The sequence below is a fragment of the Hylaeus volcanicus genome, chromosome 7 (assembly GCF_026283585.1).
Source record: "Hylaeus volcanicus isolate JK05 chromosome 7, UHH_iyHylVolc1.0_haploid, whole genome shotgun sequence".
NCBI classification, from domain to species: Eukaryota; Metazoa; Arthropoda; class Insecta; order Hymenoptera; family Colletidae; genus Hylaeus; species Hylaeus volcanicus.
This window is the reverse complement of record NC_071982.1, coordinates 19,334,329-19,359,072: the sequence shown is the minus strand read 5'-3', so window position 1 is coordinate 19,359,072 and position 24,744 is coordinate 19,334,329. Positions and strand designations below refer to the sequence as shown.

General features: G+C 49.0%; 1 long non-coding RNA gene across 6 annotated transcripts in view; it reads right to left on the bottom strand.

Annotated features, from left to right (window-relative positions):
- LOC128880509 (uncharacterized) overlaps window positions 1-24,744 on the bottom strand; it is a 122,511-nt gene that overhangs the window by 29,279 nt on the left and 68,488 nt on the right. The gene's annotated exons all lie outside the window — the stretch shown is intronic.

Genomic DNA, 24,744 nt, shown 5'->3' with positions numbered 1-24,744 from the left:
TCTCACGGAAGGGACGCTGTACGTCGGGACAACGGCGTCAAAAATTTCATCAGCGGGCAAAGTTCGGTGGTAAACGGGAGGGGAAAAAAACGACGCCTGGACGCCGACGCCGACGGCGGCCTCGCGCAACGCGGTATCAGCAAAAACTTAGACGCGCGTAATATGCGCCCGGAATTAATTACACGACTCGGAGGGGCTAATCTGCATATTACGAAATTAAAAAATTTCTCGACTTTAATTCAGCCGGCGCGATGAATCCTAATTTCCGGGGTCCAGCGGCGGCGGGCTCGCAAAGCGCTACGCCTCTCTGCTCGCTACTGTTAGCGGTCGAGGGGGAGAAGAAAAAAAGAACATCCCCGCGGATGAATTGCTTTTCGAGCGAGTTCGTTTAATTTTTCCTTTGTGTCCCGCGCGCGGGGCGGATCCCGCGGAAGTTTTTCCAGTGGAACGGCCCGGGAAAGTCGAGACCTCTGCGTTCTCGCGCCGGTTGCGATCGAGTCGAGTCGTTATTAACTCGACCAGCGAGCAATTCAGCGGTCGACGGCCAAAGAACGTATCTTGCCGACGATTAATAACTCGGCTGGCGTTAACTACAGAATATCGCTTGGTAATCTCCGGTCGCGTCGGTCCGATGACTCCCGCAACGCCCACGCTGACGCGCTCGTATCGCGACCAGAGACGAAGAAACGAGAGAGAGAAGCTCGTTCTTTCGAAATCCTGGATAATCCACGCTCTTTGCCAGCCGAGCATTGTACGGTTATATGTAGTCCCGCTCTGCCTGCGATGTCCAGGCAACGCCGCGTCGGGGCCAATAAGTTATACTTTGGACTGGATTTTATCGCCCCGTTTCCCCGCTGCACAAGAATCGCGCCGGAGACGCGTTTGATGGGATTCGAGCGTTTAGGGATTTGCGATCAAATGCGGGCAAATAAGCCTCCGCGCGAAATTGCCCGCTCGTAAAGTACGCGTTAATACATTATTATCGCGTTGGTCCTTTGTGTTCCGATTTCAGAGGGGACGGAAGCTATTGGCGGAACACGCAAGAATTTTATTGTGTTTATTCGAGATGCTGAATCGAAGTGAAAAAAGTTCATCTGTATCGAAAAAGGAACTTCGCTTTGAGTAAAGCTTCCTGGGGATGTAATAATTGCGAGGCGATAAACAATTTCTTTAAAAAAATATACGGTACCGCATCTAGTACGCGTCGCTTTTCACGTGATAAATGGTCCGCGCGTTAAAAAGTTAGAAAAGAATCCTTAACGAACCTCGACGATTCGAATACGGCTAACAGGATAGTCCGTTAACTCGAAGGGTAATATTTGCCCGCGAGGAAGCGATTTAAAAAACATCGAAACCGCGCGGACAAATAATAACAAACCAACGCTACGAATGGGCCTTCCTTTGTGTCGCGATTTCGGCTTTGTGACTTTTATTTCGGCAACAATTTTCGCCTGCGTCCGTTGTCGGTCGTTTAATTAACTTAATTCCCAAATAATTTATATTTCCACGCGGCCGCGGGTCGGAAGGGGTTTGCGGTGAAAAAAGAATAGCACTCGACGAACACGCGAGCGTATCCAGGTGGAAATTGGTTCGGAACTCGTTCGAAAACTCCACTCTCTCTCTCTCACTCTTGGCCGCGTCGCTGTCACGGGATTACCCACGCGATAGAGCGAGCGAAGCGAACGAGCCGCGAGGAACTTTATTTGGTTTATTATCAGCGCCGTTGTTTGCGCTTCCGCCTACCGTTGAAATAGAGAGCGGGCCTGCCCTCCCCGAAGAGATATTTCATACTTGGCGCGCAAAATGGAAACGCATTCGGATCATGTTCCGATTCAATCCGCGAATCACGCGTGGAATTTTTCACGGTAGTCGGACCGAACGCAGCGTTGTTGCGTTTTTTATGTATCAAAATTACACGAAACTCTTTTAGCAAAGAGCTCCCAAGCTCCTGAAAGATCCTCGATGTTAGATAGAACCCAGTACTGAAACTTTCGCACTTTCTCGGTCTCCTGGAAGGAATTCCATAAAAGTGACAGCTCTTTGATCGAGTTATCGCGCGGAGCACAATGGCCAGGGTAAGGAAGAAAAGCGAAAATAGCGATTAAAGTCCCGAGCGACTTAAGGGGTGAGCCTTCGCGATCTGCGGAGGGCTAAAGAATGGCAGAAGACGGTCGTATACCTCAGCCGACGAACAATGCCCACCGTAAACGGTTCCCATCAGCGTTTTACAAGGCGAATATTCAAAAAATCGTCCCCGAGGCGGTGGACGTCCTAGGAAGGACGTACCCTTGGTTAGGAACTCCGAAAGAGGGGACAGCGAAGCCGACGAGACGACGGTAATCCGTCAATGGACTTAATGGCCGAAATCTGCGGATGAAAAGCGAGCGTTTAGACGCGCGCCATTGTGCGGTCGAGCGGCGGGATAAATTTAGCGTGAAAATATGAAAACTCGCGGCCACTTTCGCGCGACCACCGGCTGGTCACGCGCGAGTGTGCGTGATGGAATCGACAATGGACCCTTGTCGAGTGCGTTCTTTGATCGACGAATAGCAGGTGCACGTGGTAACCAAAAAGCAACGGAAATGGTGACCGAAAGTAACTGGAAGTTTAATTTCTTAAGACTCCCTCTGTATGGAAACGCGGGAAAAACCTTGCAACAAACCATTTGCAGACTTAAATACCACAGTTAATCGGCTACGAGAATATAATAATAGATTCATGAAAATATAACTTTTGTAATTTGGGGTCTTTTCCGCCTTTCAACCACAGTGCGTCCCTCCGCCGCCTTTTAATGCGATTAGGCGAATGCTCTTTGCGAATATTGCGGATTTTCGGCTTTCTTCATCTCCATCTCTTCCCTTCTCCATTCGCTTACTCCCACGCGCTCTCACTCCATCTCACAGGGCACACGGAAACACCTGGTACGACCTGGTCGGTTCATTTGCGACTGTTGTAATTAGGACATCGACAAAAATTGCTTTCCCTCGGGGCTAGCAATTATTATACCGACAATTGCGGCCCCATCTGTCGAAAAAGCACGAAGAAACGAGTTGAATGTTATTAATTCGCGCACGACGCAGAGGGGATCGAAACGTTATTGGAAAAGAAGATTGAAAAGTTCGTCTAATTAAAACACGTTGCTCGCGCAGGAAATGCATCGTACCGCATTTAGAGGTCAATTACTTTGGAAAAATATAGACGCGTTCCCGGGCACGTTTGTTACCCAAAGTACAGGATATATGCAGCTTCTCTGACCTACTTAAGTCGATAGTTTACGTTTAATTGAGAATTGTGGATGCGTAAGGGTTGCGAGCGCTCCTCGTTCTTTCTCAGTTCTCCAAACGAGGAGGACTTCTCGGTAATCTTTTATCGAACGACCCCTTTGCAACTTCCGTCATCCCCTGCCTCTTCCCTTCTCGCGTCCGCACTCGTTGCACGAACACTTTTCGCCCCGCGGTTGCAGTTTCAACCTCGCGATTGCAAACCAGGCAAGATTCTCCTGCATATCTTTAATGAAAAACTAATCCCTTAGTCGATCGCGCGGATGGAGAGGACAACGAAGACGGAGATAATTTGGCCTGGTAGGAATCAATTTAATTTTCCTAGCAGTCATCGAGCGTGTTACCTGAAATTGAAGTTACAATGCAGAGAGAGAGAGAGAAGAAATAAATAGCTACGGCAAAAAATAAAAAATCGAACGGACGCGATGAAACGATGCATAAGCGTACGAATATGTATACCGTCGCTCTATCCGGCCGATATACGAGTCCAGGGCTCGGGTAAAAGTTAATTAAAACACGTAATGAAACGCCACGGGCGCATCGTCGACGACTACCGATAATTGCAGTCTTTTTATTATTTATTTTCATGTGTCGCCAGGTGATCGTTCCAGTTGGACGACTATTTCACGTGTATCAATCATTCGGTATGTTTAGAATAAACTGTGTAGATATAGGGGAACTAATTCCCATGGTAAATAAATAAAACATAAATAGAGTTTATTGGAGTTTATTCAGATTGTTTTAATTTCGCATTCAATTGCGAAATAATCGTCGGTGAACAATGCGTTAAGTGTCTACTGTACAGTCAGACTGTATTCTATCCCAAATATCAAATAGCTCTTATTGTATCGTATCCACGTCCTCAGTTTTCCAGTCGCTGGGAAAACGAGCACGCTTCGTCGAACGTTAGACCCCCAGAAATCGGCCGCGAGCAATAAACATTTGCCGAGCGCAAACACCGTCGAACCGTCATTTACCGATAGAACAAACAGAATATTTCAGTTTACTTTCTCGCGCGTTGCACGCGACGTTGACGCGGTCGCGCTCGGAAATATGTATCCGTTTGCGTGTAAAACGTTCAACGGTGGCGAAATATTTACTTACAGGCGGTCAACAAATTATTTGACAGTCTGCCCTCCTCCCTCTCTCACATCCTCCCGTCATAGCGAATATTCGCGGGACGCGCTCGAATCGTCTATTACCCGCGCTCTCGTTAGCGTCTGTTTCATCTGCAAACTTTATTCGCGTCGCCTGAAAATCGAATTACGCTCGTCGGGTACAAGGGAGGGGCGGCAGAGGCGTGGGAGGGCAGCGTTCGTATCGATGGCGCGCGGATTCTCGTGCCGGTTGAAATGTTAATGAACGATGGAAATATAACGACGGGGGCTGGGGGCAGCGGTTGGTCGGGGGGATGGCCAGGGGGGCCGAACGCAACCCGCTCCGGAGAATGAAAACGAGTGTCGAGGCAGCGTTAGTTAGTCGGATCGGTAAATTACGCGCGGCAGATGAGAATGTAAAATTAGCGGCGAGCACGGTTCGTTCGATGATTGTTTCTGGCCGAATAGTCCAATCAGGCGAGGAAAAATAGCGAAACTAGCTGTTTGGGTCCGACGTGTTCGCGTTTCGGTTGAGAAGGCGCTCGATCGAACGAGTAGATCACCGTCACGATATTTTTTCAATGCGAAGATTGTTAAATTTCGCACAGGAAAAGAAGAACATCTGACCCATCGAACGCAAGTTCCATCTGGTTCCCGTCGTATTCGAAGCGTTTTGTTCATCCGCGGAGCACGTATAAAGTAGGGAGTCGTAACGAGACGCGAGGGTGGCATTCGGAACCGAGAAACAACATTTTCGTCGCGATTTCGCAGTTTTCAAGTGCCGTCGAGTCTCCACGGACGGCTATTCCGACGCGTGTTTATCGCCGGAGGGAGGCTGAGTGAATTAACCGTCGGCAAAACGGTGGCAAGGGCGGTCCTTGAAACGGCGAGGGCGCTGCTCGAGCGGTGCCAGAACGTTTTACGTGCGAGGACCGGCTTAATTAGAAAATGCTTGACCCTCGTAAAGTCCGACGCGTTCCCCACGAACCGCCATCAACGCTTTCAGTATCGCCGTCCTACGTGGTCACCCCGTGTCTTCCTGGGAATATTATAATCCTCGGAGAGGAAAAAGGATGCTCTTACGGCTGCCGTCCCGTAATTTCTCCTCCTGCTACATCCTCCCGTTTGAATTCCCTCGTTAACGGACGCATCCACCCCGAATTCTACTTCTAAACATTTCTGCCCTGAACAATTTCGGCAACCGCCGCTCTTCCAAATATTTTCACCCGAGAATCGCTCTCTTATGGACTCGTGAAAAACTGTTCGAAGGGAGGAGGAACGCGAGTAATGTTTTCTTTTCGAAGGGTTTACTAATTCTACGTTGGATCTGTAAATAGGCTAGGAGCGTAAAAATTGATTTGCTCTCGATTCACGAAAGGATCTCGCCCCTTTAACCGGTGCCAACCGGCGGAAATCGTCGACGCGCAAATTCCGAGAATTGAGCCCGCGAGGACGCAGACGGCGGGCGTCGGGACATTGTTTTTGAGAAACGCGCGGAAGGGTGCGAATCGCGTTCCCGTCGTAGTCTCGCGGAACAATGGCATCGATAACAGGCTATACGCGAGCGAGATAATACGAGGCGGCGGACGACTCGCGGCAGAACTTCGTTAGGGGTGGAGGGAGCCCGGTGCAAGAGACATCCAGTTAATTACGGGACTGCTAGACGAGTTTTCCTGGCGGAATCCAGGAATCCGTCAGCTGACGCCGCGACAGATGTCCCCGTGGCCCCACCCCCTCGGCCTCCCCTTCGAAACACACCGGTTTCGGTAATTCTGACAGTTTAGCGATTGTGTCGCGAGCATAATGGGGACCCCGAACCCCACGCGGGGGTGTGGCGCGAACGCGGAAGGCGATCTCCTTATTGTGTTTAAAATCGCTCGGTCATGAAACTGTGCTTTTGTGCGCCCCTGGAAAACGTGGGCACGATTTGTCCACCCTGACAAGATTATATTAATACTCGTTATACTTTTGTGGCCCGTTCAATTCGGCACCCACAATGGCGCAGGTTCGGGGGGAGGGGGCGGATTATATTCTGCGAAGAATGGCACCGCGGGGTAATTACTGCTGTAGTCGGGAGATGTGGTTAAGGGGATGAGACACGTAATAATGGCCGAGACGCGATGGGATGTCTTTGTCCACGATTTTCTGTCTATTTTGAGTAAATTATAAGGGAAGTTTTTAATCTACAAGTTATTTTCATACGACTTAGATTTAAGGAACATTGTAGAAAACTGTATTTGAAAAGAGCACTTAAATAGAGACGATAACAAGAAATATGGGAAAAAATGCTGCACCCCGAGACACCCGACATATTCGAAGTCCGTCGAGTCCTTAAAGAAACATTTTTCAATTTTCGCAGCGGAACCCCCACGAGGAAAAGCTCGATGGAAAGGGGGCTCACAGTCAGCGTGTCAGTGGCACAGGGGGTGTGGGGTAGCGTGTATTACGGGCGCAACAGGGAAAGCGCACGCCTATAGAAAGCAATGGCCTGGCCCATTGTTAGCGTTTCCATCGATCTTTAATCTCGCGCCGGAGTAAACTGTATCGATTGTACTTTTGTCGTACGACAGGAGGGCGAACGGTGCGGCACGTATTACCCTCCAACGAACTGCTTCTCTCCCCCTATCGCTGGCATTCTCCTCGTAGGAGCTATTTTCGGGGGCCAACGAAAACGTGGCACTAACTGCGCCCGAGCATTATTAAGACCGCGTCGCGCAAACCCATTCCGCTCTTCGTTAGAAGCTAGACGCACCCTTCGCCCTTACCCTACCCCCCTTCCTCTGTCCTTTGTACGCCTTATGGCAATTTATCGGCGCAGTCGATCCCCGTGTCGGAGGAATCTCCATTACGCGCCCTTGTAAATTATCCGATATCGCGATCAAGGCGGTCCGTCTTGCCCCCTCGCCTCCAGAAATATCGATGCACGTCGATCGATCATCGAACATCACCCGCCGGCCCTTTCATTAGCCCACGGAATTCGACTTATCGCGTTAACGCAGCTGCCGCCGTCATCGTCGCGACATTCTTCCCTCGCTCCGTTCTCTACGAAGGACGAGACTTCCTCCCTAGCCTCGTTCGTTTTTTTTACGGCTCGTAATTAATCGAGCCTGGGTTTTTTCCGAGCCGCGGTTACTTTTATTGGCGCTGCTATTATACGGACGCTCCTCTTTCCGGAATGGAAATGGGGGAATCGATAGGTAAGTCTGACAAATTGGTCGAACCTCGCCGTGCCCGCGGTCGTATCGATTAATATCGAGGGACACCCGCGGCCTGACGACGATATATTTTAAGTGTATACCGTGGATTACCGTTCCGAGATCGATGGATTCATTTACTCGCAAATTAATGGTAAATATTGCTTGTTACTCGGGGAAAGAAATTGGCGAAATTTGTTCTATAAGGTCGTCTCATAAGTTCGTTCTACAGACTGTATTAATATTTAATATAAAAACTACAGAGATAGAAAGGTGAAAAAATATTGTGAAATGAGAGAGATTACGTTTTTTTAATCAAATTTAAGGGTTTCATATATTAATATGAGTAGCTGTAGTGGGAAAAACTTTTAGGACGACCTGATACATTATTCGTCGTTTATTTCGCGTTTGCATCTACGCAATGGCTACGTTCATCCATTTTCTAGGAATCCAAGACGATTTTCCAATGAACGAAGGGAAGCGCGAGGGAACTTCTAGGTTTTCCAGCGACCAGGAAATTTAGAGAGCCGTTTAGGCGAACTCCGAGTCCCTCGATTACGTATGCCACGTATGGACTCGTAGATACGGTGCAGTTCGGTGTGTATATTTATGCACACGAGGACGCGTATATGCACCGCTGCAACGACGTCGACCAGCACCTTGTAAAAGAAAATGGTTATCCTGGGAAGAAACGCGACGACCCCGTTCGACGGTGCTTTTCGCGTTAAAATATTTAGGGAGCCGTTCGCGGAAATTTGCGTCCCCTTCCGGGTGAAAATTTCTCCCATGCACCAGGAGGTTAAACTATTTCATTCCTCCCTCCGTTATTATACGTTTAAAAATTATTCTGTGTTGATCTCTAAAATTTCATTTCAAATTGGTACGTTTATATAGCCTTTTGAGTCACGAATTATTGCAAAAGAATATTGAAATTATCACAATAATAACCTAGATTACACGTCCGTTTTAAATCTTGGCGACCAAGAAAAAACGCATTAAATTTGCCTGGCAGTGAATAGGTTATCGAAATAACCGAAGTATTCGTTCCTGCTTCATAGAACCCTGCATCTTTCTCTAACTATTCCAATTTGATTATCAAAGCCTGCCATTTCCCCCAACCCCCACACGTTTACCTTTCGATACCGGATTACAATTAACGAGCTAGAACGCATGGTATTGATTCGGTATCATCCCCATCGTCGCTGCGGAATCGATGTTCTTCCAGCGAGCTAACAAAGAGGCGTTTTAAAGGGACCAAGACGAGAGGGTGAGACTGCCGGACAGGGGATATGCCTTCTTGTTTGCCGCGTCCATGTCGGGATGTTATTTGTCCTGGATACCCGTGGGACCCACCGACATCGCGGTATCGCGCCCCAACCCCCTCGGAGGACCCCCTGCTGGGTCCCTCGTTCGCGCCACTCGAGACGAAGCCACGGTCACCGAAACTCTTCGCACACCCTCGCTCCTTGGGGTAATATTTAATTTCTTGCCCGACTGATTTCCTCCGCCAAACCCCTCGGAATACTTCCCCAATGTCTCTTCACTGCGCTGTCGAGCGAACCAGCGGGCCAGCCGTGATAAAACACCGAATGAATAGGGCTCTTGAAGGCATTGCCATTTTTTTTTAAGGGAGCCTCTGACCATTGACCGCCTCGCGTCTCTTTCATTCCCAGCAGCACGGCGTGCAGGTCGATTCCGAGAGGTTGGTCGAATTTGTACCGCCAGTTATTGTCAAACCAAGACAGAGGGAAAGACAAACTGGACACGAGGTGTTTATTGTTCCAGTTTGCAAGTAGGGCTTCCGGGACATGCTGCGAATTACTAAATGGTGCCCTGTATCTCTGTGTCAAGGGAATAGACCTAGCACCGTATGGAGGGATATACAGGGATGTTTTGATCTTCTCATCCACGTATTAAGGAATAATAGTAGAGGAAGACGCGATGTACGAAAAATCGGCCCCCACGAGGGATGGGGATTGTTCGATGCGTCACCACCTCCGGAGTCGTCGGTCCATCTATCCCTCGACGCGTGTACACGGGACTGCTTTTCCCTCCTCGTCTCCCCTCCCGGCCATAATTGATTCCCGTGCTCAGACGTCTCTTTCTTCCGCGAGTTTTTCAGTGTCTACCGGAGCGGAAGCAACGAAAACTCGACGGACGCGATATCAGTCTCATCCGAGCGCCTCACCCTCCGACTCCATTCTTCTTCTGGTTGCTCCACTTCCCACCGTTTCTCACTTTCTTCTCTCGCCTCTCTCCCCTTTTTTATCGGCGTCTCGAGCCACCCTCGTTTCGCGCGGTACATTCGCTAATAACGAACGATAAATTCGCCGCTTCCACGACTGCGTCGTCGAGATACGGGGCGGACCAACTCCGTCGGGATCCGCGCGATTTCTCCGTCGATGAAGTCGCCACCGAACGATGATGTTCTCGCGTTTCGGACAACGGATCGTTACGAGGCTGGGGCTACTACCGCGTAGCGCCGTCAAAGCCTCGGGAACGAAAACAGTTTGCGAGAAAGCTGTTTACAAAGTGCTCGGCCACGAAACATACGACCACCTCTATTCGGTGAGCTTTACGTCCGGGGAAACCGTATAATTGTGCCGCTGGCGGCTCTGCGCTGGGCGAAAATACTTTGGGAAAAGTTGCCCGTGGCTACTCTGTTGAAACTTCGGCTCCGAGGAAATATCGCGCGGTTAAAGACCGCGAAGAAGCCGCGTGGATGGAAGAGTTTGGACGCGGGGGTTAGAGACTGAGGGAACCTGCGGCCTTTCGAGGCGTTCGGTGTCGGTTCTTCGTATATTTAGTCACTTATTCAGCCTCGTCTAGAAAGGGAAATCGGGAATCTCTGTTGAGCGAAGATTAATAGAAGATACTCCAAGAAGAAAAGGTCGAAACATGTTCTGTCTACATTTGTCTAGAGTCTAGACTCTAGACCATCGAGTTGAACGTGCCAATTTCAAATAACGACAAGCAGGAAAAAAGGGGTGCAAGTTCGATACATGAAGGTGTATCGGTAATTAAGCAAACGATACACTCCGGGAGCGAAGATAAATCTGGCACGATGACAAGTCCACCAGCTGGAGTAATAGCGGTTCCCCGTTTCGTTAACACCCCGCGCTTTATTTTCTTCCTCGCGCTCTTCTTTTACGGACACCGTTCCTCTTGTCTCCGAGTTCAACTCTCGCCGTCCTGCATCCACCGCCCTAAAAAATCCCCTTCTTTGTTTCACGACCGTTTTAACTCGCAGCTCGCCCTTCCACGCTTTACGAGGCGAACCTATGTACGCCTGGTCCGCGCCCGAGAATAAGAACGTTTAAATTCAAACTGCCTCCGCGTCCGAGGTGCCACGGATTAAGGCTCGCCCAAAGTAACAGTTTTTCCACCCTCTGGTCTTCTGCTTATCTCCCAGCTCCGCGTGGCTCGTAGAAATTCCTAGTCGCAGTTTCCTTATAAATCTCTGGACGTAGCCGGAGAAGAGAGAACGACAAGGGAACGGAAGGGTGGAAAAGGGACTCGAGTCGAGGCCAAATTGAAATAAACTTACGAGGCTTCTGGAAGGACCGGAGAATAATTCAGACTGGCTGCGAGGAGTTACAAGTTAGCCAATAAACGTCAGCCTCATAACTCCGCGAGCGTAATGGATACAAGTGGCGGTTGTGCGCGCCTCTGCTCGCCCCCGCGCCACCCTCTGGCATCATCGCCGTCTCGGTACCTCCTGGACCCGTGTAAAACAAAGAGAAATACTCTCGACCGAAGATAAAAGGAACAACCAACCCGTGAATACTATTAAAACGAAATCCACCGATCGACCATCCAACGTGGCTGACCGCATTTCCGTTCCACTTGCACGAGATCGCGAAATCTTGGCCGAACGTTCGTCCCTTCGTCGTTAGGGGACGAAACTGGGACGTTCTGTCGTTTCCGCGTGAATTTTATCGGTAGGTAGGTACCGTAACAGGTCGAATAGTCGAAAGTTTTCGAACGCGTCGCGTACCCGGCCGGTTTCGCAAAAAATTCCACCGGGGAATATCCGATATTCATTGAGATTTTAACCATTTTTATGGGCGGGAATCTGTTTCGCATATGTAATAGAATTCTCGGGGAAATATTCGTTTCATTCGGATATTCGATATGTTATTTGTGGAATTGAATGTAAATTTAGAGTTAAAGCAATTTGGGGTCGACGCGTTTTAATATTCAAATTCCGATTGGATGATTTCGCCATCGACCTTGTTCGGTGCCACGAATTCTCGGTTAACTTTCCCCTCTGCAACCGTGCCAGGCGAACGGGACCATTGTCGCAGCAAATGAGCGACAACGCAGGTAAAAGCGCCGTTATTAAACCCACCCTCGCAGAAGTAATTCGCACGTGTACAACGAAAACGGTTCTTTTTAAACGATTCGAATGTATCCCCCGAACGACGACGGGTTCCCTCGCGTGGAAACGCGGCTTTGCGGATCGCAGGGTAGCGCGAGCACGGGAAAACGGGCCCGCATAATACGACAGAACCTCCTCTCCAGGAGGGTTTCTATTGCCCGGAGGATTATTGGCTTTTATCAGAGTCCGTCGCGAGCCAAGACGCGAAGTCTCTTACTCTCATTGTATTTGCGTCCCATTTGGCACCGCGCTTTCAATTCGATGCGCGGTGCATTTCGCGGATACTCGTTCACCGTATCCAGAGCTTATTGTCTTTCCTGGTGGCCCTGCGCCCATCCCCCTCGTCTCCGCCGTTACGTCGATTCCAGGTTACGCGAATCCTGTCGCGTCTGCTAGTGGAAATCCGACCAGGAAACTGGCGCGTTTCCGAAGAAACTCTGTTCGCTGATTCTTCCCTCCCCCTCGATCGTCATCGGTTTATTCCTGCCCGAGACTGGCATGGATATTAGGGTCACGAAGCAGAGCTTCCCGCGTGCTGGTTTCCTCGGAGTAACTTAGGTCAGCGAGGTCGACTTGGAGGCTCGCGACCAGATTTATGAAACTATCGACGAATTTTGTTCGATTCGAAAACACGTAGATTTTAACCCTGGGAGATTGGATGCCTCCAGAGAACCGAGAAGGAAGAATGATTCTACCATTGGAGTTTTAAACGCGCTTGTCATTGGGCGGAAGAACGTCGCCAAAGATTGAGCGATCGACAAGAATGGCCATCGATCTTGGCGGAAAATTTCGCCTTCGAGGTTCAATTGTAGATGTATCGGCAATCCGTGTCGTCGTGACACCCGTATGGGAGTTTAGGGGCTGGCTAGTTTCCTTTTCGCAGCTGCACTTCGCAAGAGCAGGGAAACGTGGCTGTAGCGAATACTAACGTTATTCAGTTTAATTTTCTCTTGAAATAATTTCGCCGTCCCGGAGCTCGCGATTAAAGTAATTTACCATGGTCCATATTGAACCTTTAACTCGGTACACTAAACTTCCGTAATTCAATCTTGAGCATGCTCGACGAACGCATTTATTTTCCATCCCCAACAATAACCGTAAATATTGCCCACGGTTAAATCGCTTTACGGTTAATCCCATTCGTTCCTAGTTTCCACAAACTCGGCACTTTTATTCCTGCGGTCTTCGATCGATGAATCGATTAATAAAAAAAAAAAGAAAAAAAAAAACAAACAAAAATTTCGTTCTATCAGTACGGAGATGTTCGAGTATAATCTCGTGGTACCCGTCGATTGAAAACGAAACTATTTTTCGCCCGTGTCCGCGGATCAAACGACGGTTTCATTATTTTGCAATTATTTTTCTATGGAAATCAATCATATCGTCGACTGGGATTCTCTGCGAACGATCGATCGATCACCGATCTTGGATGGAAAAATAACGGACGCGTCCCTCTGTTACGTTCACGTGAAAAAATTAACCTGGCTCGCGGGTGTGTGGCGTCGAGAGAGCGAAAAAATGTTGCGGCTTCCATTGGAACGGGGTCCTCGACGGAATTAATGGAGATTCGATTCGCGAGTAGGACCAGCTAACGGGTGTACCGGCGCACGAATGACCTGAAACGTCGAGACATACGCGTTGGGCGTTATCGAACGCATTATCGGCAAGTACGAGCGTGGCGGACGCGTGCCTGTGGAACAGAAAGCGGCGTAATTAATAGAGTTATTATTTACCACCCCCGCGCGATGCTTTGTTAACGCTAATTAAATCCCCTTACTTCCTCGCTATCCCCTCTCTCTTTTGGTCACTGTTGCGACAGGCTCGCGAATGAATATATTATTAATTCGATTCTCACATACAGCTCCTCTCTCGGGTTAAACTGCGAGAGGTTTCTAATTGAAAAATTAGTGCTCGCAGTGTAATACGCGGCGACAGGTGCACTTTAGCATTAACAAGGAATTTTCTACTTTGTACTTGGCTGATTAGAATCGTGACGTCGAATTTATCGAGTCAGAAACTATAAGTGGGCCCCGATACGATCTCGCAAAATTTTGTTCTTTCTCGCATACGTGCACTCTCTCTTTCTCTCTCGTCGCCCCTGGCCGCGATCGGATCTGTTTTCGTTGTATCGCGTACGCGTGAACGAACGACGTGGCCAGCGTGCGCGAAATCCTGGCACAAAGTTCCCTATTTATCGCGTAAACATTTACTCGCGAAATTATTAATAATCCAAACGCGGACGGTAAACATCGCCCGAGTCGAGTTTTTCGAATCCATCGCCGACGGCGTTATGTAATACCTCCGATAATTGGAGTTTACATAACGACGACGAGCAGCGGGGCCAATTTGTTCTCCGTCAGGCGCCGTCGGAAAGCTCCTGGAAAAGGAGCTGGAGCTTTTCGAGCTTGATCCACGGCCGCGTCGATCGTTTCGAAATCTCGAAGAGTCGCGACGAGTACTTCGGACACGTTCGTCGTCCTCGACGTTCGATATCGCCGAGGCTCGCGTTTAGTCGGGATAAGGGGCTATTCTTCGTCGCACTTTTGGCGAATGCGGAGCACTTGGAAGCTCATTCACGAATAGTAGGACGAATGACCATTCTGGAGGGGAAACAAATTTTCTCGGATCAGTTTGGTTGGTTGGCTATAAAAGAAGTTGTTTTAAAAAGAAAATTTATGATCCATTTTTGCAATAATTCGTGACTCAAAAGGTTATAAACTTATCGATTTGAATTACGAGACATCTCGGAGTTGCCAGTGAATGGGTTAAACATCTCGCGAACTCCTTTGCTATCAACTAGTTTATCTATCATAAAAGCCTAATACTATCAGTCTCCTCGCTGTTCTACACGCCCGTCTGTCAGATTCCGAAATATCGCCTCGACCTGCTCGATGGCAGGCCCGTCGTCCGTCTGTCTCGCGATTTTCCCAGCGCACGCAGTCGCTGTCAATGTGATCGATCGTCTACGTTCGGTAGTTTTTGCAACGACAACTTTCGTCGGAAATTAATAACGGGCCAGGCAACGGTGATTTATTTTTCACGCACGAGCCCGCGCAGGCGACGCGTTGAGCGCTTTCCCGCGCGGCTACTTTGAATCCAAAATTAATTACGCGCTTAATTAGGTAATTTGATTAATCACCTCCTCCTCTCCCGGGACGAATTTAAGGAAAATGAGATTCGAGCCCAAACAGCGCAGCGAAACACGACGAGGGAACACTCCTACCGAGAGTACGGAAAGGCGTCGAGAAAAAGAAAAAAGAGTCGACGATGTTATAAAAATGTATGCACCGATATCGAGGTAATTCAAACTAGAGTGTACTCTAAATGCAAACTGAGTTTTCGCGAGTTTTTATTCGTCATCCACGATTCGAATAAAATTCCGTCCCCGCCTCGACGCTTTCAAGCTCGGCTATAGCAACGCGCAACTTCCCGTCGCATTGTTTGGAGGAGCGCGCGTAGCAGGGCTCTTTTATTCGCGCAAGATGGGCGCCCTCGTGCGCGCTGTCTCATCGAGATCGACTCTTTTCGCGAATTTCGAGTACGTTCTACAGCATCCCGTTGTTAGCGGCGTAAACGTACCCTAACCGTTCTTTTGTCTCGGGCGTTTAACGCGCGGCTCAAAGCGCGGCTGCGTTTAAGCCGTGCAACAGAGAGGATTCTAATTAAACCAGCCGCGGTCCACGGTCTCCACCTACGTAGTTACAGTTATTGTTGTAATTATCGTCGACGCGTGCAGTTCCAGCGTGGCAGTTGCCGGTGTTGTCGCTGTTGTTGTTGTTACCGTTTGTCGCGAAAGTTCCTTCCCGATCCCGCCCTGGCTGGCGTTCATCCCTCGAGCCCCGGCGCGCTCGCGTTTATCGTGAGTTTCGGCGTACCACCAACTTCTCTTACGTGTCCTGGGTATCCTGGGTTCGCTGCGCATGCAACGAGTCTAATATCGTCGTGGCTTCCGCTGAGGGCTAAGTCTGCTACCCGACGCCGTTGTTACCGTATACCTTTTGTAAAAAGTTAAGACGCAAGGGAAATGTCTATTTTCTAACCAAAGAGTGTGCAATTAAGTTTCAATTGTCAAGACGCTTCGACGTCTTGCATCGTATGACGATTCGAGTGCCAACTTGAGTGACTTCTGCTCGTGTCGTCGCTATAAAATTTATAAACATAGTTTCCAAACTGCCCTGCCAGTCGTATAAATAATTCTAGGATGAACGATTTCCATTTGGCGCGTTCCTGTTTCGCGAAGACTATAATCTCGCCAGTCGTTCCGCGGGGAATGATCTCGTGCTCGCAACTTTTCGTCACGCCACGGAGACGCGTTTTGGCAGCGTCTATCGCGGAGATCGTAACACGGCGAGTTTACATGTATGTATACGCGAGTAGGTAACACGGTTTCGCGAGTTTACAGCGTGTCTAACGTCGTCGCGGCGCGGTTCAAAGCAAATCCAGTTGACGAGTCGCCGAACCGTCTCTTTGTCTCGGAGATCATACGCGTTGCTTCTCCTCCACTCGTCGCCGCGCGCGCTTTCGTCTTTTTCCCTTCAGCTGCGTGGTCTTTGACGTTGCACGTAGAAAATGTCTTTCGACGCTGCCTCGAGCGTCGACGCGTATGAAAACTTCAACGACGCTCGTGCGAAAAAACAACGATTGGCCACCCTCGTCAATGGATCGATTACGCGTCTATTCGATCTAAACACATTACTGACCGGTCACGAGAAATCACTTGTATTAACTATTTCAATTTATGAAACCCAGGGCGATATAAAATATTGCAGAAGCTCATCTAAAATATTTCATTTTAATTAATTATGTTGGTAATAGCTTTTTTTTCACATTCAATTACGAAATAATAGCCGGTGAAATGAAGTCGCTTCTGTGTAAAATTGTCGGTCAACAATGTTTTAAGGGGGTATTCTATTTTTCTTGATCAACTGCCCCGCTCAATTTCGTTCTGGTCCATTTTTAATTTCTACCGCAATGAGAAATATTTACTTTTAATTTGGATGAAAATTAAATAAGTAACCTTTTTCGAGTAAACCGAACCTCATTCGCGCTAACGTACAATTTTTTTTTCCACCTCTGAAACTGTACCGGGATTACAACACTCTACTCAAATGCGCCCCTTTCAACCCTTCCCTCCAAGCATCAAAGTGCAGTCCCTCAAATTTTTCGTTGGGTGGGTCAGAACAGAGCGCACCCGGCCACCGGCTGGAGAAAAAAGGAAGAGCGGCGGGACACAAGAGAACATCCACGAAATTAATCGCGCGACGTTTGAACCTCGTTTTATGGCGAAGTTTAAATCGGACAGAGGGAATTGCAGGCGCGCGACGCCGACGCTAAAAACTTTATCGCCCGGCAGCACCGAACTGCATTAACTCTGACCCCTCCCCGAAACCCTCGACTATATACATATATACAGCTTCATCGAATTCGGGGGACGAGTACCCAGAGGGAAAAGTAGCCCATCGATGCTGGGTCTCGCAGGTCCTCTTTTCCCCTGTTCTCGCCGCCTTTCTCCCTCTGGCTGGAACCGGAGAACGGGAAACCCAGCATTTTTTTCGAACCCTGTTTCCAGCAAGGCTGCGGTAACCGTTGCGAAACTTTTCGTTACCGCTCCGCGGTACGACCGTTACACCTATACTGTAATATAGAATTTGTAGCAGAAGTTGCCCGCGTGCAAAGTGCCACCTCGTAAAAAATCGGACCACGGTTACGACTCCACCGTTCACCCGGATAACAGTCCACGCCCGGTAGCTACCGGTACTTCCGGCGATGGGTTCGAACGCCTCTGTACAGGGCTACTTTATACTGCTATTGGATTGGCTCGAGGTTTCTTTCATTCTACCCTCGCACATCTACCCAAATGGTCGCTGAACGACGTTCTAACTGGAGTGGTTATCTCTGTTATAGTAGCATTACCTTGCTCACTCAGTGAATTGTACCGGTTTGTCAATCTTTCCTTGAAATATTTTTCTCGAGACGAAACTGTCGGTCCTATAATTATTCGTACGGTCTTTGTTCAATTTTCGATGGATACTCGACGAATTCCTGATACTTAATGCGTCCTAAGCTTTCCACCTCGCTGTTTCACCCAACATCGACCAATAAAATTAATCGTTCCACCAGCCCTCGATGGAAGAAGGGACCGCGACAGAGATGACCCCTATATTAAAATCCAACGTCAGAATTCGAAACGGCGTCACCGATTCATCGTGAGAGAGACATTCCTGCGGCACGTGTCAGTGACGCGAACCTGCCGGATCCTGGCGAGCAGTCACGTGGCCAGGATCTCATCAAAGTTTCATCTTTCGCGCCAAGACCCCCCCTGCCGAGCGTGGCGTTATTCTCCAGCGGGTCGAGACGCGTCGCGACGCCACGGGATATCATATTGTCGAGGCGCGTGTCCCTCTATTTTCGCGCCGCGAGCCGCGTTAAGCGGGTCTCCTATTAGCGAGCACTCGTAAATATTCGCGTGCTGCCGGGGGTTGCCAGGGGCGACGGTTATTAAAATCGTGGCCAAGTCTACGCGGGGGGACTGAACGACATTAATCACGCGCGTGTAAACGGACTCCCGGCTCCGGGGATCAACACCCAGGCTGGTCAGGGACGAAGCCGCTGCTAACTCGCGGCTAATTTCTTTCGAGGGCTAGCCAGCTAGGGGAAACACGCGGGGATGGTGCTCGCGATATCGAGAAGTGGTTTGGAATGTTAAAGCGATACTAAGCTTAACCCTTTGCACTCGAGGTCTTTTTTTTTTTATGTACCTACCAGCAACTCGAGACGCTTTCTTAGCATTTTATTTCCACGAATGCTAAGCTATCGAGATTCGAGAATGGGGTCACCTTTATACTGAAATACATGAAATTTATATTGGATGCTACCTAACGCAAAACTTTGAAAAATCAACAGTACCATGATCTCAAATTAATCTACCCAAGATTCCCTGCTCAAAGTTGTTCCCTGCCGAAGTTCGCGTCTACTTGCGGGAGGCAGCAATTAACCCCCGTAATTTAAATATACACGAGCGTTACGACGCGATGCAAATACGTTTGGCGTGGTACTCCCGGCAACGAATCGTGGAAGTCTCGTTCGAGTCGGTTTGGAACTTTTTACACGACATCTGGCGTACGTAGACGGCCGCGGGGGTGGAAATCGTAGGCGGTAGTTGGTCGCGCAAGTGTCGTAACGCGACATCTGTTTGAAACGAGCGAGATTCGAGCGACGGAGTCTGGGGTAGAAGATGAAGACGACGCGAGAGAAAGGAAGGGAAACGGAAGCTCGCAACGGGGGCAAGAGGGAGGGACGGTCTCGTCGACGGAGCACGTAGTTTTTGGTGCATCTGCGCCGGAGCACGAGATGGTTTCGCCGCAAGAAGACGAAGAGAGTACCGTCGACACCGAGACCGCATTATCCAGCGTGCAAGGCATTACGTTCTACGGGTGTGTGGTTCGTCGTTGGGAGCAACTAGTCCCCGTCTCTCGAAAAATGCTCTGTCCCGCTCTGGAACGGATGGGCGCTGGCGGGATAAAATCCTGGATCGTTTCGTTCGATTCGCGCCACCCCTGAACATCGTATTTCAAATTGGAAAAAGGGTTCTTTGGAAAACGAATTCGACCGGTGGATGGTAGGCATGATTCATGAGCACAGATTTATACTTTTTTGTCTCTTTCCTGTTGCTCTTGCGAGCGTGGAAAAATCAATTTGGGACTATGCGACTCATAAAAGACTTCTCCAAAGATTCGAAATTAACACTAAACCTACCGACGTTCATGTGTAACTAGTTTTAACGCGAGTCTCTTGTTCGCCACTCATGGTGTTAATAAAATTATGCTCCCACCAACTCGCGAGGACTGTCCTCGTCAACGACGCGCGCACAATATTTGCCCCGGGAGGGCATCGTTCACTTCCGCCCGACTCGTTTAGCGTCGCAAGCAACGACGAGGTAATCGCGTCGTCGGATGTTCTTGTCATCGACGACCGACGAAAGACGCGGCGTATTTGTCAAAGCGGAGACTTTTTAGCGGGACTGGGCTGAAATACGAGGACGGTTTTCCAGCAAGAACCGACGTACGAGATTCCTGCCGCGGCGAGATTACATTATCCGGCGCGTCGACGTTCCTCGCGCTCTGCGGCGTTTAATCTCGGTTAGAAAAATATCTCGATTGCTTATGCACGGATTACGACGTCCGTTTACTTTTTCCGCGGTCGCGCGGCATCGTCTGACAGCAGCAATTCTGTCGTCTGCGCGTTCGGAATACCGCGGCTCGGGCTAGATACGTCGCGTCCCGCGCCAGGAGACCGAAAGAATGCGAAATGAACAGGGGATTCCGCTTATCTCTCAAATAATGTCATCTGCTCCGTGACCGTTTTTATCGTGGAACCGAGGGTTCGAGAGCGCGTCGCCCCGAATGTGTCACGGAAATTTTACCTGTCCTCGAGGACGTTCGATCGAACACACTCTGTGCCACCAGGACTGTTTTTCGCGGCAGTGTTTCTTCCGCGAAGAGATCCAGCGCATTCAATTGTTGGATTGACGGTTCTAGATTCTAAAATAGATTATAGGTGTTCTCGTAATACAGCCAATCGAGAAGGACGACGACGCGACCAGGATAAGGGCGTCACGACTAATTCGCGCGAATGACGGAAAGCGAGGTAAGGGTAAAGGAAAAGGTGGGAGGCGGAGTGGTCGAAGGACGGCTTGCCAACTGTCGTTGCGCCTCCTCGCGTAATCGCGGAGTTAAACTTTCTCTATAAATCACGGAACGGTCCACGGATTTGCTGTTTCTCTTGGAACGGAGGGAAGAAGACGCTGGATGAAAGGACGCCGAGGGACGGGGACGAGAAACGGTTAGTCGTTGGGAATATAATGGATATTAATGTCGCTCCTATGCTGATTCCGTCCGTCTCGCGTGCGCCCGTCTTCTTGGCTCGATTCTACGGATCCTCGCCAATTCCTGGTCTCCTGGAAGATCCAGTCCCGGTTAGTAGTCCGTCTGTCGCTTCCTTGGAACCCACCCCCGTGTTTCGCGACCTACCATCTTATCGTTCTTAAGTACTCTAACTTCTATTAATTTCTTTCCTAAACGACGAAACCTTTTCTAAAATAGGAAAATATTTGAATGTCACGTCGATGCGAGTATGTCTCGTTCTACTCTGCGTCTTTCCCTTTTCTCCAAGCGGGTTCCTCCACTCTTTTCTTTTCTTTATTCTGTTTCACCCTCCTCGGTTTTCTTCCGGTTTTCTTTCTCGTGCGGCAGTTCGGTTCGAAGACCGCACACCACTTTTCCTGCGCGGCGCTTCCGAGCTCCCGCAGAATTATGGGCCTCCGGTTCCGAGGAAACGGGGCCATCGAGATTTAGGTGAGTTACCTTCCTAACTACGCGTCACTCGATCTCCTCTGGCGAGGAGAGGAGACGACCGCGAGGACGACCGGGAGAGCTCGTCTCTCGCGCCTTCCGTTACCCGGAAGCGGAATTATCGAGACCGCAATGACGCAGAATTTCAATTCGGACGTTTCAAGCTCGACTTATCCGACCCCATTTATTTCCCGACGACGCTCGACGTCCATCCGTAGCAGACCATAAATTCCGTTACGATTTAAAACGACCTTCTGTCGCTGTTTTGACCGCGAACTTTAAGAAACACGTTCAACCCGTGCTAATAGATATTTTCATACAAAAAAGGGGTTGTAATACACGATACACGTGGATAGAATGCACATATAAAGTCAAGTTAAGTAGAATCAGCCCTGAGCCGTACTTGATCAGACATCCCAGCCAGACTTCGTAAGGCTCGGAATACACAAATATTGCTTAACACTATCCACATTTTACTTATTTATTGATCATACTTGCAACTCGGGATCTCTTCTTCTTCATCCAATGCACACATAACGACATTTTGAAAAACTATTATACTACGAAAGATCTAAAATCTGATTGGTCAAGAAATAAAATCGAACATTTCTCAACAGTTTCCGCATGTTTTCAACCGATCTTTGAACAACGCGTAAACAAGATTCAGTTCCTCCCTTAGCGACGGCGAATCGGAGTCGTTCGCGAACCGAATTAGCCACGGGAGGCTCGGAAGCCCTTAAACCCTTTTCCGCAGATGCTTTCAGGCGCGGCTCAACTTTGTTTCCGGCGCTAAGCTCGCTCCGGTAATTTTATCGTTCGTCTGCCAGCCAGCTGGCCGGCTTCTGCTCCTTCGTGACAACTAATTTATTTGGCCGCGAGGGAAAGAGAGATGAGAACGGATCGAGAGGTGGACTGGCCAGAGAAAAGGGTTGCCCCGCGAGGAATCGATCGAGCACTCTTCCAGATTTCGCTCCGGCGAACCCTTTCCACCCTTCGTTCCTTTTCGTCCTTGTTCTCCCCCTTGATTCGGATGTGAGAAGTTTCCACGCGAACCGGTTAGTTACAGCGACCTACGTGAACAACTCCAGTGGCGATTTCGTGGGATCGTGATACTCGATTTTGGAAGAGGACTTGAAGAAACTATTTTGGTTCGTCTAAGCTTGGGAAGATTGGTTGAAATTCTTCACCTACCCTTGTATACTACCTACAGTCAGTCTCATAAGTATTCGTACCCTTTATTATCTAAATTAAATGATAGGCTCGATGTTTTCAAATAAATGTTTCATTATAAATATGTAAATGGTGAAACATTACTCTTGTATTGAAAAATGATTTGAAAACCACCTTCGACTCGATTCTAATTGAAATAATATTACTATTTTCGAACGTTCGTAAGCCGGTCGACGAGTTTCAAAAACTCGCGTACAAGAGGAAAAAGCTTTAGGTAAACAAGGAGCGTGGTCCTTCGGCGCTTAATCCGAATAAAAATATCATGGCGAAAGAGCTGCCAAACAACGGGACATTTTTATTCGGATTAAGAGAAATCGGGGAGGGTGGTTTGCCGACCGACGTGTAATAACTTCACCAAATACTGCGTCCCAAGTTTACTCGTACGCTTTTGAACGAGCCGGTACGCGAGACCGTGCAACATCGCTGAGTTATTGTTTCGGTTTCGCGAGATAAGCCTGTTGATAAACCGTCCCATGATAAACGTTCGTTCGATAACGTCCGCGAGGGGCGTTGGACCATTTTTAATTAAGAATTTTTGGCGAACTCCATTGGCTGGGCCAGACCGTGTCTCCTATATATTTAAGTCTGAAGACAACTTGGACGTGCACATCGGTTGATCTACCCTACCATATACAACTTAAACAAATGAAATTTGCCTAGGAACTCTCAAACTCAACACAACCTACAGAACGTCGCTTGATATAGCGGGAAAATGGATACGAAATAAACAATACCTTCAATCTCAGCAGTATCAATTTCAAACGAGTCCAATGTATCCCTGGGTCTCTCCCGTCACCGAAAAATCGTCGATAGGTCCCGTAACGCGGTTTTTTCGCGGAAATTGAAAAGTTTCTCTCCCTCAGGTGGCCGAGGGCTGCTCTTTCAGCCAGCCGCGACGTCTGAACGCTTTGGGGCTGGCTCCGCGGGAGATGAGATATCAAAATTGTTTTAAAGTCCCGATCGAGTTGACAAGTGTCTGCGAGGGCTTCGACATAGTCGAACGAGAAATCCTATCAACGGTATAAATCCTCGTTACGGACTGGTCTCGATCGGTTACCGGAGTCTTCGTCCCTCCAAAAATCGCGGCCACCCTCTCCGCCTTCCCCTTCTATTTGCAACATCTATTTGACTCGATTCAATATTTATGAAATCAATATTTTATCTCGCTCCCGTGTTTATTTTGCCATCGATGCATCACGCGCTGGAAATGCCGCTTTGTAAGTCGAGCCCGGACCCGCGGTGGGTGCATTACGCGTATTGGTCGTCGGCCCCGAGTGTTGTGTCGCTTTCGAGAAACATTTCGCTGCTTTCCGCGATTCCACCGATTCAGTTTGGTCCCCAACTAACGGACTGCTGACTTTACGCATTCATGATGCGTGGTAATCTGGAAACGTTATTCACAGACGTGTATCTGATTTCGATGTTAATTAATCGAAATACTTGTTAATTAATTAAGCGGCATCGCGTTACACGGTTTCGTTATCGAGACATTTTCGCAACAAATTGGATACTCGGAAAAGCATGTGCGCGGACGTTGTTGCGACGATACTAATTCATCGGTGCTCTGTAATTACATATAGAAAAATAGAAAAAATATACGAGATGTTACAGTTTATGCTCCACAAGTGTATCGCCAGGGACACTATGCACGTCTTCGTGTATATTCGTTTATAAATAAACGTCAACTTATCTCAGCAGTGCCTCTCACGTTCGAGGGTCCTGGGAGACGAGACACGGGACGGTTGGCGTCTTTCCCGTCGTAAATTCGATGTCCCGCCAGGGAGATGTTTTTACTCTCGTCCCTCAGGTGAGACGCGATTTCCCGACTTTCGCGCGTCGAGGGGGTACTCGCGGAGCGGATCGGCACGTGGGCGCGACGCGTTTCGCCTTTGCGGCGTGGGAGCGATCGGTACGATTCTAATTGCGGGGCTTGCTACCAAAACCGCCAATAAGATCCGCGGAGCGTAGGTCGTTGCGTCGAACCTCGGCAGAGGAGGGGCCATAAAATGTAGTTTCTATGCAAACGACACGTGCAACGTGCCACTAAAGGCGTCGTATCGGCGCGCTTCGTTCCTCCGCGTTTATTCGCCGCACAAGAACGAAGTTAGGACACTATGCAAATTCGTGGTAATCGCGCGCTGGTTCTCTCTCTCTCTCTCTCTCTCTCTCTCTCTCTCTCTCTCTCTCTCTCTCTCTCTCTCTCTCTCTCTA